The following is a 16,680-nucleotide window of genomic DNA, read 5'->3' on the forward strand; positions in this document are numbered from 1 at the left end:
TTTGCTGAGAGAGAAGAGCAGCTGCCGGAGCGAAGCAGCAGCACATTGTCACTGAAGCCCCGGCGAGAGGAGGGAACCAGGGGGCAGCAGGCGGCATCCCACCAGAGAGGGGATCATTCAGTTTTCGGGAGAGGAGAGGGGCTCCAGCTGGTCTGAGCTGCCCGCTGCACAAAGGGGCCAGTCACGCCTGTCGCTCCGATTCATGGGTCCAGGTCTCATTGCCACCGCGCTGCTCCCCCATCTCTGTCCTGCCCGTAGAGGGGACCAAGCCCTCCACTTCCACAGACGCAGGGAGGCTCCAGGCCTTGAACGGGGAATAAACGTGCTGGGGCAGGGCTGGGACATGCCCCACAGCAGAAAGCCCCAGGGAGGAAGGGTCTCTGCCCTGACACTGCGCACAACAGGCAAAGCCCCTGGGAAGAGCTGAAACGCAGTCAGACAGACAAAGGAAGAACAAAAGCCGTTATCAGGGGACAGTTGCGATCCACCAGCCTTTGACTCCTGTACCCCTCAGGGTCCTGCTGCCCCGCTCAGCTCACAAGAGGCACCTGCCTTTCACCCCAGCTGGGAAGGAGCAGCAAGGCCTGGCTCCATCGCAGCCTCCTGGCTACCGTGCCTGCCCAGAGCGCCAGGCAGGTCCAAGTGGGCTGGGCATACGTACTGTGAGAGGAGAGAGGCCAGTGAGGCAGGAGTGGGCACAGAGCGACCATAGAGCTGCACCTGGGGCTCCTGCAGGGACCTGCGCCCTGGAGGGATCTGAGCTGGCCCTGGGGGTGGGAGCAGCCAGTGTTGCTGCTCCAAGACAGGGAGAGCAGGTAAAAGAAACAGCTGCAGTTCTGCCCCTCGCTGCCCTGCCCGGTCTCCACCTCCTGCAGCCTCCGTCCATCTGGCTGTCCATCCCCTGGCTCAGAGCCCAGCCCCAGGCCCTGCATCTCCCTCCGACATCTCCTCCTCCCCATCTTCAGTGGCTGGAGCAGCAACTCCAGCCCAGCCCAGCCCCACAGGAACCTACTCCAGGGGTACTCTGGGACTCAAGCCACGGAAAAAAAACAGCAGGTGCTCAGTTTTGGTTTTATGCAATACATGACGTTAGATATCTGTTACGTTAAAAACTCTGCCCTGAAACCAAGGTTTTACAAGCCGGTATGAGGAGGTGGCTGAAGCCTGTTACATGGCTGCACAAGAGGATGGAATTAGACCCGTGCACCCTGATTCACGGGGAGGCAGTGGACCTGAGCAGGGCCAGAGGTAGGGCCAAGGCACCAACTGGCAGCATGTGTGCCACGGCCTTGGCAAGGCCATTGACCAGCACCATCAAGCATGGATGCTCACACAGCTCATCCACCACCTCTGCCCTGCCCTGCCCCGACCACCTGCCTTGTGTTGGGGAACGGGTGAGCCAGGGCCCTGCTAGGGTTCACCAGGAGGCACCAGGGCTCACTAGGATTCACCGGGGGGAGTGTGATCCCAAAGAGGCCATGGTGCCTGCCCAGAAGTGGCTGCATTGCTCAGCGGGGAGGGAAAAACAGGGGGACGCCAGGGCAGCCTGAACAAAATGGCGAGCATTACACCAAACCCAAGGCAACCTGGCTGGCACTAAGCAAAGACAGTTTCCACAATATGGGCACCAGATGCCCACTCCATGGACAACCAGGTTGCCATAGCAATCCAACATGGTTGCCACCTGCCCTCTACCTGCATGCCCTGGCCCCCAAGCAACATCAAGGGATGGCCCCCGAGCAACATCAAGGGATGGGCCGGAAAGGGATGTTGGCTGTAAGAGGGCAACGGGGCTAGCGGGTGAGACCAAGGAAACCACAGATCAGTAGAGCACAGTTGAGAAACACCTTCCCCAGGAAACCTGGGTGTCTGGACTCCCAGCCCCCGCTGTGTCCACCTCCAGGCCCCCACTTTCCCCCAGGAGAACCCAGGCATCCAGGCTCCCACCCCTGCACCGACCCCTCCTCTCTGCTGCCCCAGACTGAAGCCACCCCGTGACCCTGCTTTGCCAGCCCCAAGCTCTGCAGCCTCTTGCAGTCCCTGGCACACCACCTGCTGCTGCTCTGGGAGCCTCTGCAACGCACAGCCCCTGCCTGGATCCCCTGCTCCTGCCCTCTCCTCCCCAGCTCCTGCTGCTGCTGAGCGGGGGGCTGGATCTGAGAGCGGGGTGGGGAGCCAAGAGGTCTGGGCTGGGTCCCACTGGAGCCCATTTAATGCTCAGGGGACCCAGGTGTACCACACACACACAGAGCTGTATAAAAGGTACCCACATTCATGCAGCTGGTGGGGGTTGGGGGGGCACCTGGTTGCCATGATAATGTGTCCCCAACCCCAGTGTCTAGCTGCCCCAGCCTTTCCGCTGCTGTCTGTGGGCTGCAGCCCCTGAGTGGCCACCAGGGGGCAGCACCCACCATGATACCTAAATCAGCTCCCACCCCCTCACTTGCAAGTTGCCCCAACCGGGCCAACAGATCCTTCAAAATACCCCTGGGAGGGGCAACTTCAAGTTCCTGCTTCACAAATACCTCTACTCTGTCCTGCCGGCTTCCTGTGCAGTGGGTTCCTCCCCCTAACTGCTAATTTGGTCCTTAGCCTGCTGGACATCCACCTCTCCCCTGGCTAATGAACCTCTGTGGCTAGCATAGCGGGGTACGGTAGCAGGGGTGTCCAGCAGTGGGGCGATGCCCTTGCAGGACCTCCTCCTGCCTTATGAGTGCCCCCTTACTAGGAGCCCCTGTTGTTGGCACTGTGGTGCACATCTCCTATGGGAACCCTCTTGGAAGCAGTGGAGGGAATGATGGGTGGGGGGGATCTTTGAGAATCCAGTGGATCTCTAAGCGTAGATCCCTGCCAGAACAACAGGGCACCTGGTTAGTGGGGCTCAGGACTGGGGTCTCCCAACCCCATTCCTGGCGTGAGGCACTGGGTATACCTTTGAGATCCAGTGCCTTGTCCCTGCCCCAAGCTCTGAACAAAGCTCATCATCTCTGCCAACTCTTTAATTCATTAAGTACCTGTCACCAATGAAGTGATCCTGATTCTGCGGGAAAAGATCATTCCTAAAAATTCAAAAGAAAAATTGTTGGTCGCCGGTGGCTGACTCAGAGAAAGCCAAGCTTGCGGTGCTCTTAATAAATGTGTCAGGCCATAAATCCATCCATCCATCAATCAGGAGCCTGGAGTTTGTTCCAAAAGTCACAATGTATTTGATCCATGAGTTATTTCAAGAAAACAGGTATTGGCAATTAAAATGTTATTATTGCCTTTGCTGTTTCTTTGTTGTCATCCTAATATCCTTGCTGTTAGTGGTAATAATATAACAATAACAACAAACTACCACAATAACAACAATAGTAAATGCAATAGAAGAGTGATTCGTAATTTATGAAACTGAGGCAGGAAGGAGTTTGCTAGCAAAGTGGGGGAGGGAATCCACATCCGGGCCCTCGCTCCCAACCCCCACGCCTCTTCAGAGAGCCCACATCCGGGCACAGCGCCTCCTAGCTGGCTTTCCCGCACAAAGAACTTCCTCACCCCAGCCAGATCAGTTTCCCAGGGCTGACTACAAAATTTCCCCTGCTGCAGCCAGGATGTAGCAAGGCTCGTGGCCAACACCAGCCCTGGGTGCAGGGGACTGGACCTTGCTGCTGCCCCCCGGGGAGTGGGGACCTGTGACGCTGCCCCCCGGCCCCTTTTGGGGTGCAAAGGTAAGGCGCCACTGGGCTAACTCTGGACAGGAGGGCAGGAGGAGGGAACCGAGGCAGGGGGAGGTCTTGGTGGGGTGGATCGGGGGGAGGCTGGATCTGGGGGTGACTCCAAGTGCTGGATCTGGGTGCGGGGCATGGAGGCAGTCTAAATGGGGGCTGGCCAGGGATTACCCTGGATTAAGGGAAGGGACAGTTGGGGGGCCAGGATGCAGCTACTGGGGTTCCTTCCAGCTCCCTGAGGTGGGACAGAGCAGGAGACCCCAGGACACGCCTTGGAGTGGAGGACATGGGGGGAGGAGTCCGAGCTGTTTCCTCCTGAAGGTCAGTGGAGGTGGGGAGAGCAGATCCAGAGGGACGTAGGATTGTTACCACCACGCTCAGGGGCAGGGAAGGTGGGGGGCAGCCTAGACTGGCCACGGATCCCGGCTCCCCTCCATCTACCCCCCACAGCCCCAGATCTGCTCCCTGAGGTGGGCAATAAACAGACCAAAGAGACACAAGAAGGTGCTATTGCGTCAGTCCAGCCCACATGGCTGCTGTTTCATAACCACGCCTCAGGGAGCCTGATTCCAGCCTTGTGTTGATTCTGGTGGAGACGATCCAGGAGCAGAGCAGGGCGACCAGGGAAAGAGGTCACAGCCTGGCCCACCCTGGCCTGGTCAGACCCCAACTGGCCACACAGGGCTTGGGGTTTGGGAATTTGGTGCAGGAGGCTGTGACCATATGAATTAGTGCTGCTCCACTGCCACAAACTTCTCTGACTCCGTGGGCTAGGTGCAATGGCTCCACTGGCCACATTTGGCCCTTGGGCCGGAGCTTGAGCTCCCCTGGTATAGCGGGTTGGCTCTTTTTTTATAGCTGGGTGACCATTTTTATGGTAGGGTAGTTACTCTGGACATGCAACTTTATTTATTGTGCCGATCAGTGAATTGTAGTTGTGTAATATATGTAATGGGAAGCGGGGGTCTTCAACATAGAAACCATTTCAGGACTGCACTTAGTGTGCTCCCAGGGAACTCCTGGTCCATGGGGCAGTTCATAAAGAGCTTCAGCCTTCATAAAAGTTGTTTGTTAATAAAGTTCCTTGGCCATCTTTTGGCTCCGTTAGATGCCAGCGCATTGTCTTTTGGCACAGGGGCAGACCTCTTCTCCCCAAAATCCTGGGGAGATTTTTAAGCCATCCTTTTTTCCCTGACAAACCAGCTGGGGGAAATTGGGGAGGAGGGGCATTATATGTGAAGAAAAGGCTCCCAGGGGGTATGGGTGTTTGGTGGACATTAAACCTCATCACAGCTGGATTGACCCCTGCTACATGGCTCCAGTACCCAAGCCCCTAGCTCTGCACTCCAACACTGGCTCCCGAGACCCCAGCCCTTAGGTACTTACATATCTTCCCAAGTCAAAATATTTTCTCTTTGGGGCCTGTTGTATTCAGGGCCATGCTGTATGCTGAAAAACACGGTGGCCGTAGGCATGAGATCACCGGGCTTCAGCCAGTGGTGCTGGTGTCTGTGATGGTGATACCTCGCTCTCAGGCTGTCGCATTCTCCTTCTCGCCACCTTTCCTTTATCAGAAGGCAACCACTCTGTTGGTCCCTCAGTCTTCTCCTGGCCAGATGACCCCACAACCTCTATCCTCAGGTCTTCTTGATGGGTCTTCCACTCTAAGGGATCCTCCACTAAACATCTGTTAATTTGTCTGCTAATCGGGTCCTGGCTCTGAAGACCTAATGGGTGAGACCAGAGCATCACCTTCCTGCCCTAGAGAGATCCAGCATCCAAGAGCAGCATGGGAATGCAGTGCTGTGTGGGGCTGGTTGCTGTTTGTTAGAGACAGATCAAGCTGGTAGGGAGGGAGACAATGAGAAGATCTGGGGCCTTCAGAGAGGAGCTAACGAGGGAAGTGCAAAGGAAGATGCTGGTGGGTGTCCAGTGGACAATGTGGTGGAAAGGGCGGTTGTGGAGGTGATGGACATGGTGGTCCATGTCTTCTTCAGCGGAGTTCTTGTGTGGGAGCCAAGATAGACTTAAATGGCCATGGCCAGGGGATGTGGAGAGAAGCGATGAAGAGGAACGTGCAGGACAAGCCGTTCCTCTGAGCCCCAGCGTGGAGAAGAGGTGGGTTCCTTGGAGATGAGGTGGATTCCTGTCCAGGCGCATGACAAGAGCTGGATTTTCTAGAGCCTGGTGGCAGCCTCTGTGTGCGACAGCACATGCAGCCTCTGTGCGTGGCATGGAGCAGACAGCAGAGCAGTGGGGAGTAGTACGAATCACAGAACCATAGAAGTCGGGTCGAAGGGACTTTGCAGATCTTCAGGTCTGACCCCCTGCCTGGGCAGGACAAAAAACTGGGCTCAAATGATCCCAGCTAGGTAGGCATCAAGCTTTCTCTTAAAGACCCCCAGGGTAGGAGCCAGCACCACTTCCCTTGGAGGAGGAGGGTGGCAGGCAGCACAGGGCAGGGAGCAGGGCCTGGGGCTTGTGCGGATGGGCAGAACCAGGAGCCGGGAGAGCATTTCAATTCTGGTTGAAAAGTCTGTTTACATATGTACCCAGAGTGAATGAAGGCCAGGTGTTCCTTAATTATGTATGTTATATGTACACACATAAAATTGGGGGGGGAGTGTATGTGTTTGTATACAGGCAGGTCAGGTTGTTTAGGTAGATGTGGTATCTTTTATTAGACCAGCTAAATAGTTGGAAAAGGTCTTTGCCAGCTTTTGAGCACAAAAGCCCTTCTCCAGCCACAGGGAGAGTCGGCTGCTGTTCTGTGATCTGGGGGGTGGAAAAGAAGCTAAAAGTGTGACAAGACATCTGTGCAAATGCAAACAAGTGGAGGCTGGGAAAACAGTGGGTAGATATAGAAGGGCTTTGTATAGCTGTGTGCGGTATGCGTGTTGTCTGTGCATATATGGTGTGTATGTGTGGTGCGTGTGTTGTCTGTATTTGTGTTGCGTGGTGTGTGCAGTCTGGGTGTGTCTAGTTTGTGGTGTGGGGGGGTTGTATACGAGAGTGTGTCTGTATCTATATGTTGTGTGTATGTGGTGTGTGCAGTTTGTGTGCATCTGGTCTGGAGCGTGCGTGGGGGGATGCTGCGTGTCTATGTGCCGAGTAGGTGTAGCCGTGCGGTCGGCGGGCTCACATACCGCCCTCCGCAAGCACGCGGCGGTGCGCGCACGCGCTGTGCGCATGCGGAAATGAGTTCATGTTCGCCGGCTGCCGAGCAGCTCGGGCCCCCCTCCCTCCCCTTCCGGCGCAGCGGCGGGTCCGCCAGAGCCGCGGGGATGGCCCGTTGGTGTCTCCTGTCAGCGCCGCTCCTGCTGCTGCTGCTGCCGCCGCGCGCGGGCCGGGAGGCGTGCGTGAGCGAGGGGCTGCGGGCCGGTGAGCGCTGCGGGCCGGCGTGCGGCGTGGCTGGGCGGACTAGTGGCCCCGCGCCACTGCCCAGGGCAGCCCTGCCGCCCGCGGGGCCGAGAGGCTGACCCGGCAGGGCAGGCAGCGCGGGGCCGGCCGGCCGGGCGCGGGGGGGGCGCGGCGCGTTTCAGCCCGCGGGGCGGAGGGAGCATCTCCCGTCTCGTAGGAAAGTCTTTTTTCAAAGCGGGGGGGGGGGGCGGGGTAATGAAGATGAGGTGTTCCTTAATTACGTGTGTTATACACGCACACAATTGTACGCATGTGTATGTGTGTGTGGTGTGTAGGGTGTGGTATGTAGTGTGTCGGGGTGGTGGTTGTTTGTAAATCTATACAGATGTATATATCTATATAGATACACCTCTGTGGGCGTGTATGTACATCCATGGGGGTGCAGGTAGCGCAGTGCAGTGTGTTTGGTGAGCACATACATGCAGGTGGGGGTGATACACATAGCTACAGACCTCAGTCCCTGTAGGAGAAGACAATGAGTGCAAGCATGGAGTAGTTTGCAGGGGGCCCTGAGGGAGCCCCTTGTGGCTTCCCCGTGCCCCAAGGACACTCCATCATGGCCCTCTTGGCCCTGTAAGTGCCCCAGTCACCCCACGGGCTCTTTGTGGCCCCATCTGCCCCTACAGCCATGCCTGTACCTCACACGGTGCCACCTTGGTCCTCCTGCAGGGGCCTCAGCCCTGTTGGCTCTATCCCCCTTTAGCCTAGTTGCAGGCTTCCAGCTCTGGCCCACTGGTTCAGGACCAGCTTGCCGCACCAGCCCTCTCTGTGCCTCCAGTCTCCAGCCCCCTTGGCCCTGTCTTGAGCCAGGGATGCAGTGGGGGATGAGACAAGGCACAAGGTGAGGCCGCTCTTCCCACATACCAACCTGTGGCCCTTGAACTGGGCTCACTGTCCTTTCCAGCTCTTCTACCACTGCCTTTCCTCCCCTGCCCATGATCTCGGGGCCCATTTCCTGGGCCTCTGCCTTCCATTCTTCTGACTGACTTCATAGCTCATTGACAGGGGTCTCCTCGTGGCACCTAATGGTTGTTTCTACTTTACTCAGCCATTCTTCCATGGGTAAATGGCCACCTTCCACTATGCACCGGGCATTTCCACCACTTGGATACACTTGAAGGCAGTAGCTCCACCACTTCCTTTGAGCGTGTGAGCGTATCATCTCCTACCTCTTGTTCCCCCTCCCTGTCCATCATCAGTGTTTGAATGATTCCCGTTCTGTCTGCAATGCCAGCTGGGCTTTTGTCCGGGAGGCTCATAACAGCACCCAACACTGCCATTTCTGAGGGGCTCAGGAACACTTCTGGATTATGTATTTCAGCTTTTGCGAGATGTCCTCATTAAATCCTTGTTGTTCATGGTTCTATGGAACAAAGGTTCATCTACTGATTTTAATACCTGCTGCTTGCAACCAGTGGAAACCTCTATGCATCCAACCCACAAGACTGTTAACATTTTCTAAGGGAGGGGATCCTTCAGTACCCACCAAAGCAAAACTTCACTGCCTTTCAGTGCTTCCCCTTCTTGGCTTCAGTCTCCTATGCCCCTGCATTTTCCTTCATCTACTGAATGACCACGTCAGATGATGACTAATTTGTGATTGCACAATTTCAAGCTGTCCCATATGCTGCAGGGACAATCTCACTCCTCCCCTCTCTCTTTCCTGCTCTGTTTCTTCTTCTCTCTCCTGCTTTTCCAGGTGTTGTTCTAGGTTCTAGAATAGCCTTTTCCCAATTCTGGTTCTCCGATGCAGGTGGCTGTGGTGCTGTGGCTTCTGGCTAGGGGCTCAAGGGCAGCAGCTGGTTGGGATCCAATTCTGTTTCAGCAGCCATCCCAATCATCCCTTTGAATTTTGTCACAGGCACTTTTTTTCCATTTCCTGCCGCCCCCCCCCCCCATGCCACCAGTGATAGAGAACTTTTGATGGCTGTTCCTGACCACCAAGATCTCAGACACAGGGCAGTTTTACTTTCCTGCACATTTTCAGCTAGTTGCCAGGGGTTTTTTTGTTCTTGTGCTTGTGGCAGCATGGCATGCCTTGGCATGGCTTCCTGACATGTCAAAATAGAATCAGAAAATTAGGGTTGGAAGGGACTCAGGAGGTTCATCTAGTCCAACCCCTGCTCAAAGCAGGACCAGCCCCCAACTAAATCATCCCAGCCAAGACTCTGTCTAGCCAGGGCTTAAAACCTCCAAGGACAGAGATTCTACCACCCCTCTGGGTATCCTGTTCCAGTGCTTCATCCTCCTCCTAGTGAGAAGGTTTTTCCTAATATCTAACCTAAACTTCCCTTGCTGCAACTTGAGACCATTGGTCCTTGTTATGTCATCTGCCATAACCTGAGAACAGTCTCTAGATCCATTCTTTTTGAAATACTTGAAGGCTGCTATTTAAATTCCCCATCAGTCTTCTCCTCTCAAGACTGAATAAGCCCAGTTTCCTCAGCCTACTGAATGGGGGAGGCAGCCTTGTGACAGAGGATGCAGAAAAGGCTGAAGTGCTCCATGCCTTTTTGCCTCAGTCTTCACAGGCAAGGTGAGGTACCGGACTACTGCACCTAGCAGCAGAATTTGGGGAGGCGGTGAGCAGCCCTCAGTGGTAAAAAAACAGGTTAGGGGCTACCAATACCGATAGCCGATATTTAACGAAGCATATCAGCTAATACCGATCCGATTTCTGATATAGTTGCCTCCAGCTGTGAAGTCTGTTGTGGTGGAAGGGGGAGGGAAGGGGAATGTGGGGAGGGGGCAGGTGCTGCCTGGGCAGGTTGAAGAGGGGTGGCTCCTGCCACTGCTTGCACCTTGGGAGGGCACGGGGGGCGGTGCTGCATCCACCCCAAATTTCACTGCAGCCCAGTGCCACCACTGCCCCGGCTCTTTCCGGCGCATGGGTGGAGGCAGGGTGTTGAGCCAGGGCAGTGCCAGGTGGTGGTGGCACTGGGAGCACAGTGCCAGTGAAATTTGGGGTGGATGCAGCATCCTCCAAGTGCTGCTGGCACCCACTCTGAGGCCAGCCCCAGCTGTAGCCTGTCCTGTCCCATCCCGCCCTGCACAGATCCAGGGGCATATGCCCCCCTTGCCCCTTCTATCACCATGGGGGTGTTCCCCACACCCCTTCCCTCCCCTTCCACCACAGTTGGAGACAACGCTGCATGCTCCTGGGTCTACTCCTGGCTGCCTGAGTGCTGCGCTGTAGCTGCGCGCAACACAAGCATTTATCAGCCCCATCGGGCTGATTTATATCTGATGCAGCCAATTTTCTTCATATCGGTACCAATCCAATATTGCACTGATCCATCTGTGCACCTCTACTAGGAAGTCTCTCGGATGCCACAACCCAGGGCAGGGAAGGAAACCCTCCCCCCCCACCATGCATCCACAGAGTAGGCTTTTCTAGATTGCCTCCGACTCCACCCCCCGTCCCTGGAGTGTCCTGAACAAAATGGAGGCTACTTGCATGCGAGCACAATGTCTGATCTAGTTGGGTGCCAGCCCTGCTGCTGCTGTGCATTCTTTGCTGCTTCCTATCAGCCTACTGCATCCCCGTTCCCTCCCTATATAGGCCAGGCACCATGTAAACGTGGCAGGGTGCCCTCAGGTAATGAGACTGCAGGCTCCCAGCTGCACGTGGGGCCCTGCTCTGAACTTGTAGCATCTTTGTGGAGGGGGCACCTCCTGAGGCGGGGGGTATCAGGTCCCCATGGCCCATGCTGGCCCCAGAAGTGTGGTGGGTACGAGTGGAACTGCAAACTGGGGCAGGTGTCTTGTGGAGTGAGGCCCCTTGGCCTGCATCACTCCCACTTAGTGGTGTAGTGTACTGTATACCTTGACTTCCAAAAAGCTTTTGAACTGGTATCCCACAATGCCCTCATGAGAAAACTGGAAGATTATGGGCTCAACTGCAAGACAGTCAGGTGGGTAGGAAGCTGGCGGTGGGGTAGGACCCAGAGAATCCTAAGAAATGGATCTGTGTCATCCTGGCAAGAAGTGGCCAGTGGTGTCCCTCAGGGGTCAGTGCTTGGCCCAGTGCTTTTTAACATTTTCATCAGTGATTTGGATGTGGGGATAAAGAGCTGACTGGCCAAGTTTGCAGATGACACCAAGTTATGGGGAAGCATGGTCATACTTGAAGATAGGCTGCAGATACAGGCAGGCCTAGACAGGCTGGCAAGTTGGGCAAATCAGAACAAGATGTTGAGAACTGTAAAGTGCTCCACCTGGGGACGAACAGTCCCCTACACGCCTATAGGCTTGACAACAATGATCTGACTAGCCCTGGAGGTAATAATTGACCATGGGGGTCGGAACTGAGGGTACCAGACCTGGGGGGTAATAATTGACCACAGTAGGAACATGAGCCATCAGTGCAACTCTGTAGCCAGCAGGGCAAATAATACTCTGGCATGCATCAACCGATTCATCTCCTGCAAAGCCAAGGAAGTGATTCCTCCACTTTACTCTACATTGGTGAGACTGCAGATGGAGTACTGTGCCCATTTCTGGGTGCCGCACTTCAACAACGATGTAGAAAAGCTTGAAAGTGTCCAGGGGAGAGCCACCCGTATGATCAGAGACTTGTGTGGCAAGCCATACAAGGAAAGACTGAGGGATCTGAGACTCTTCAGGCTGAAAAAGAGATGGCTGAGAGGGGACTTGGTAGCAGCTTACTGCTACATCAGAGGCATACGTCACAGAGGCTCGGTGAACAACTGTTCACCAGAGCACCCTTGAGGGAAACCAGGAATAATGGCCACAAACTCCTAGAAGACCATTTTAGGCTCAACATTAGGAAGAACTTTTTCACAGCTAGGGTGTCTAAGCTGTGGAATAAACTCCCTCCAGAGGTGGTGTAATTGCCTACCCTGGAAATCTTCGAGAGGAGACTGGACAGTCGCCTTGCTGGGGTCACCTGGCCCCAGTTGTCTTTCTGGCTCGGTGCCGGGGGTTGGACCCAAAGATCTTCCGAGGTTCCTTCCAGCCTTGCAATCTGTGAAACTGCACCGTGGAGGGAGTGAGGCTGGGTGACTGTCACGCAGGGGGAGAGGAGCTTGACTCGAACTGTGGAGCAGGAGGGGGCGAGGCCCAGCCCCAGTGGGAGGGGGTGGCTCAGCTTCAATCCAGAAGTGGTGGGCAAGGTTGGGGTTTTGGGGGATTGGGGGAGCATGATAGTATTAGTGGCCTCTGCTTCCCCACTGCCTAAATTCCCACCCGCAGGGAGTTCCACAGCCAGATGCGAAGGCCTGTCCCCAAATCTAATGAAAACCATCCCTCTTGGGAGCAGAGGAAATTCTGGCTCCACCCTTGGTCCATCCTCCTCTCAGCTGAGCTAAGAGCTTCCCAGCATGGCTTGGGGTTACTCACCATTTTCAAATTCTTCCTTTCAGGAGTCCCCAGCCTGTCCTGCTCAGTGCCTGAGGGTTCTTCCATGAACATCTCCTTGAACACATCTAAAAACTCGATGCAACTGTGCTTCATCAATCATTCATGCATTGTGTCCATCTTTGGAAACCCCAGACCCTACAGCGCATTCACCATCGATCTCATTACCCTGAAGAATAACATGTTAATGGTGAAGAAGATGAGCTCTGTGCTGCAAGGATGCTACTACGTTAAGGAGTTCCTGTCTGGAAAAATTTTACAATACCTCACACTGAAAGTGCCTAGTATGTTTCCTAGACTCTTATCTACACGTTACACTAAAGATGTGATTAACCAGTTAATCCCACCTTAGTGGTCACTGGCCACACATTCCATCCATCAGCAGTGTGCCAAAGAGAGCAATATTCAACAAAGTTATTCCACTAAAATCTGAGGCTGGGTCCTACAGTCACACCTCTTGCCATGTACATGCACCACAGCCACTAGAAACGCCTTTTCCCCAGCCCTGCCATCCAGCCTAGGGCCCTATCTGGTGTTCATAGTGTTTGTACAGCACAGTAAGACCTGACTGGTGCTCTAGAGCTCCCTTGTACCCCAGTCCTGGGGCAGCCTAGCTGCCCAGCTTCCCCTGCCCTGCCCTGCTTCCTTTCACTCTGTGCAGCACCTGGCATGCCAAATCCCCCCCATCGCAGCCAGACTCCTCCTGGCATGTCTCCACCTATTGACTCCTCACCCACTGTTATCTCCTTCCAGATGTGGCCACAACCAGACTATCTACAACCAGAGGACCTTCTGACAAGCCTGCAGAGGAGCACGGTAAATGAACAGGGGTGTACACCCAATGGAAGGGAGGGGCCATCCCCAGGGAGGACTTCACTGCGGTTGCTCGGGGCTGCAGAGGGGGTCAGGAAGGCCAAGGCAGAGATGGAACTGGGACTAGCTAGCCGGATCAAGGACAACAAGAAGTCCTTTTTTAAATACATAGGGGGCAAAAAGAAGGTACCGGGTAACATGGGGCCCCTTCAAGACAAGGCCCCAGCTCCCTGACACCTGAGCCAGACCAAGTGCAGAAGGGGCAGGACAGTCCCCCAAAGCAGGAGAGCTTAGAGGTGAGCGTGGCACTGGGTTCAGTTGTGATTGGGAGTACAGTAAGGCCAACCACATCTTGTCGTGCATCCACAGATGCATCTCAAGCAGGTCCAGGGAGGTGATCCTCCCCCCTGTATGCGGCACTGGTCAGGCCGCAGCTGGAGTACTGCGTCCAGTTCTGGGCATTGCGCTTCAAGAGGGATGTGGACAACATGGAGAGGCTCCAAACATGGCTCCAGAAAAGAAGCGGTCCCCCTGTGGCCAATCCTGCCAACCCAGAAGTGCCAGCGGTGTGCCTGGGAGTACCAGTGGTGTGCTGCTGCCAGTTGCGGGCCTGCAGGATTGGCCACAGGGGGATGCCCAGTCACTGACTATCTACTGGGGGGGGCAAGTGGCTCGGGAAGCACCAGTTGCCCATGCACCAAACAGTCTGGTAAGCCCTAGCTTGGCATTATATAATGCCCTGCTGAGCATCATGAATTTTCTCTAGGATTTCCTGGCATAGCATTGAAGATATCAGTACTCTGTTGTGAAACATGACTAAGTCTCTGACAACACAGAGATTGAATCTCTCTTATTGGTACTTTGCCGGTTCAGTCCTTGAATCTTACTTGCAGCCATCCTTCCAAGCAGTACTTCTTTATCTTTTGGCAAGAGCAATCACTTTCTTGAGCTTCCTGAATTCTTGTTTGTAGTGAAACAGATATGGGTATCCCATCCTCAGTAATGTCCATGTAAACAGCAATATCTTGCTCCTGGCAGAGTTCTTCTGGAGACAGTGGAGTCTGTAATGGTGCCCTAGAAAGAGTATCAGCTGTTTAACTCTTTTCCAGGGACGTGTACTATATTGTAGGGGAATTTCAGCATTCTGAGACAAAACCTCTGGATTCTTAGTGGGAGTTCATTTAGAGGTTTGTCTCCTAACAGAGACACAAATGACTGGTGATCGTTTGTAAAGTAAAAGTCAGGCCCACAAGGAAGGTTCTGAGTCACTCATATGTCCATGTAACTGCTCGTGCTTCTTTTTCTATTTGTGCATATCGAATTTCAGGTGGAGCCAGCGCTCTTGACACAAAAGCAATAGGGGCCTAGGGGCCTGCTTCCTGGCATAGTTGTAACATTTCTCCAAGCCCATATGATGAAGCATCTGCTGCAAGAAAAGTTTCTTGTGTTGGATCATATTGGGCCAGTATCAGGGAGGAACTGAGTATAGATTTGTTCTCATTGAAGGGTGACTGCTGTAGCGGTCCCCAGAGCCATATGCTCTTGTCACTTAAGAGGTCTCTTAAAGGCTTTGATATTGTAGCCAAGTTTGGCACAAAATGGCCCAAATATGTGGCTATGCCTAAATCTGTGTAATCCTGGGATATCCTTGGGTTCAGAGAATCCCTTGATAGCTACAACTTTTGATGGATTTGGTTGAATTCTGCATGGTGTAATCCATTGTCCCACAAACATAAGCTGCAAAGGTGCACTTTTCATTATGTGTAACTCCAGTTACTTGGAGTTTTCTGAGCACTGAATCCCACTTTCTCGTATCATGTTGTGCCTTGGTGGTCCCAAAAACCAAAATACCATTGGCATGGCAGAGAACACCTAGGCCATCCAATATCTGTGATGTCCAAAAGTGAAAGAATCCAGGAGAGTAATAAGTTGCAATTCAACAGCTAGAGGAATCTGCCAGAACCCTGCCGATGCATCTGTTTTTGTGAAAACTTTGGCTCCTGCAAATTGAGCCAAGCTATGTTCCACAGAAAGAAGAATGTGTCTCTCCACATGTATTTGTGAGGTCAACACATATCCTAATCTTAACATTGGATTTTGGCACAACCACCATCCCAGAACCCTGAGGAGTAGGTTCTTCAGTCTTTGTAATTACTCCTAGTTCTTCCATGCATGTTAGCTGTTCTTTAACTTTGTCCATTAGTGGCAAAGGTACCTGCCTTGGAGTAGTTAATGCGTATGGAATGGTATCAGCTTTTAGGCATATGTGATATTCATCTGACATTTTTTTTTCCAAGACCAGAAAAGACAGATGGGTATTTGGTTCTGTAGTACTGCTCCAAGGATTTCTGGTCCACTGTTTCATGTACTTGATGGGCAAGTTGCAGTGCCTCTGTAGCTGGTAAGCCAGCTGAAGGCACAGAAGATTACTAATCATACAGACTTCCTGGTCTACGCATCTCCACTTCAGTGTCATCTTTTCATTAAAGGATCCCAGTACTTTGAGGGTAGGGTCACCTAGTCCTCGTAGCTATTCATTAGAGGTAAGGAGAATCCCATCTCTATGTGGGCTGTAATAATAATTGGGGATAGCCGAGCCTGCTGCTCCTGTATCTATTTTAAATGGCATTGGCTGTCCCTTGAGCTCAATTTCTGTCATCCAGACTCCTGGATCTGATGAGAAGACTCTAACTCCATCTAAAAGTACTGTGCAATCCTCTGCATCCCGTTCTGTGACTTCGCAGACACTGATGATGGTGCAACAAACCAAAGCAAAGTAACCTTTCTTTTTACATCGCTGACATCTCTCGCTCTCTCTTCCATAGCAGGACACTGAGCACGACTGTGTCCTGGGGTTTGACTGCACCTATGGCATTGGCCTCCTTTTCTGCTTGTTTGCCGCTGTGGGTGCAAATGGGACTACTCCCTTTGTTCGTTGTGCCTGTCAACTCTATTAGTATTTGTGTGTCTTTTTTTACAATGTGTACTACATCCATATTAACTAATGCCTGACAGGACTGAGAATCACTCTTAATTTCGCTTTGTTTCTGTTTAACTAGCTCTGACTGGCAAGCCTCCTTCTGGAGCATTAACTCAGGGTCCTACTGTAATCTTTGTGAGAGCTGTATATCATACAGCCCCACAACTAAGTGATCCCTAATTAGTTCCTCAAGCTGTCCATATTGGCAGGATTCGGCCATTGTGCACAAAGATGTGATGAATCTGTCCACAGGTCCTGAAGGCTCCTGTTTACAGAGATTGAATCTAGCTCATCCATAAATTACATTTCTTTTGGCCAGAAAATGATCAGTTAATGCCTCTGTCACTGCAGCATATTGCTTTTTCTTTGCATTTGTAAGAG

At 53.3% G+C, this 16,680-nt stretch overlaps 1 protein-coding gene across 1 annotated transcript in view; it reads left to right on the plus strand.

Annotated features, from left to right (window-relative positions):
* Positions 1-3,461: 3,461 nt before the first annotated feature.
* Positions 3,462-16,680, plus strand: part of LOC149852718 (uncharacterized) — a 56,173-nt gene continuing 42,954 nt past the window's right edge. The window contains exons 1-3 of the mRNA XM_090028404.1: positions 3,462-3,707; positions 12,512-12,790; positions 13,260-13,322. The gene's annotated coding sequence lies outside the window, so the exon portion shown is untranslated. The remainder of the gene's footprint in view (positions 3,708-12,511; positions 12,791-13,259; positions 13,323-16,680) is intronic.

The sequence above is a fragment of the Crocodylus siamensis genome, chromosome 15 (genome assembly GCF_052110815.1).
Source record: "Crocodylus siamensis isolate JL-2025a chromosome 15, ASM5211081v1, whole genome shotgun sequence".
Taxonomy (NCBI): domain Eukaryota; kingdom Metazoa; phylum Chordata; order Crocodylia; family Crocodylidae; genus Crocodylus; species Crocodylus siamensis.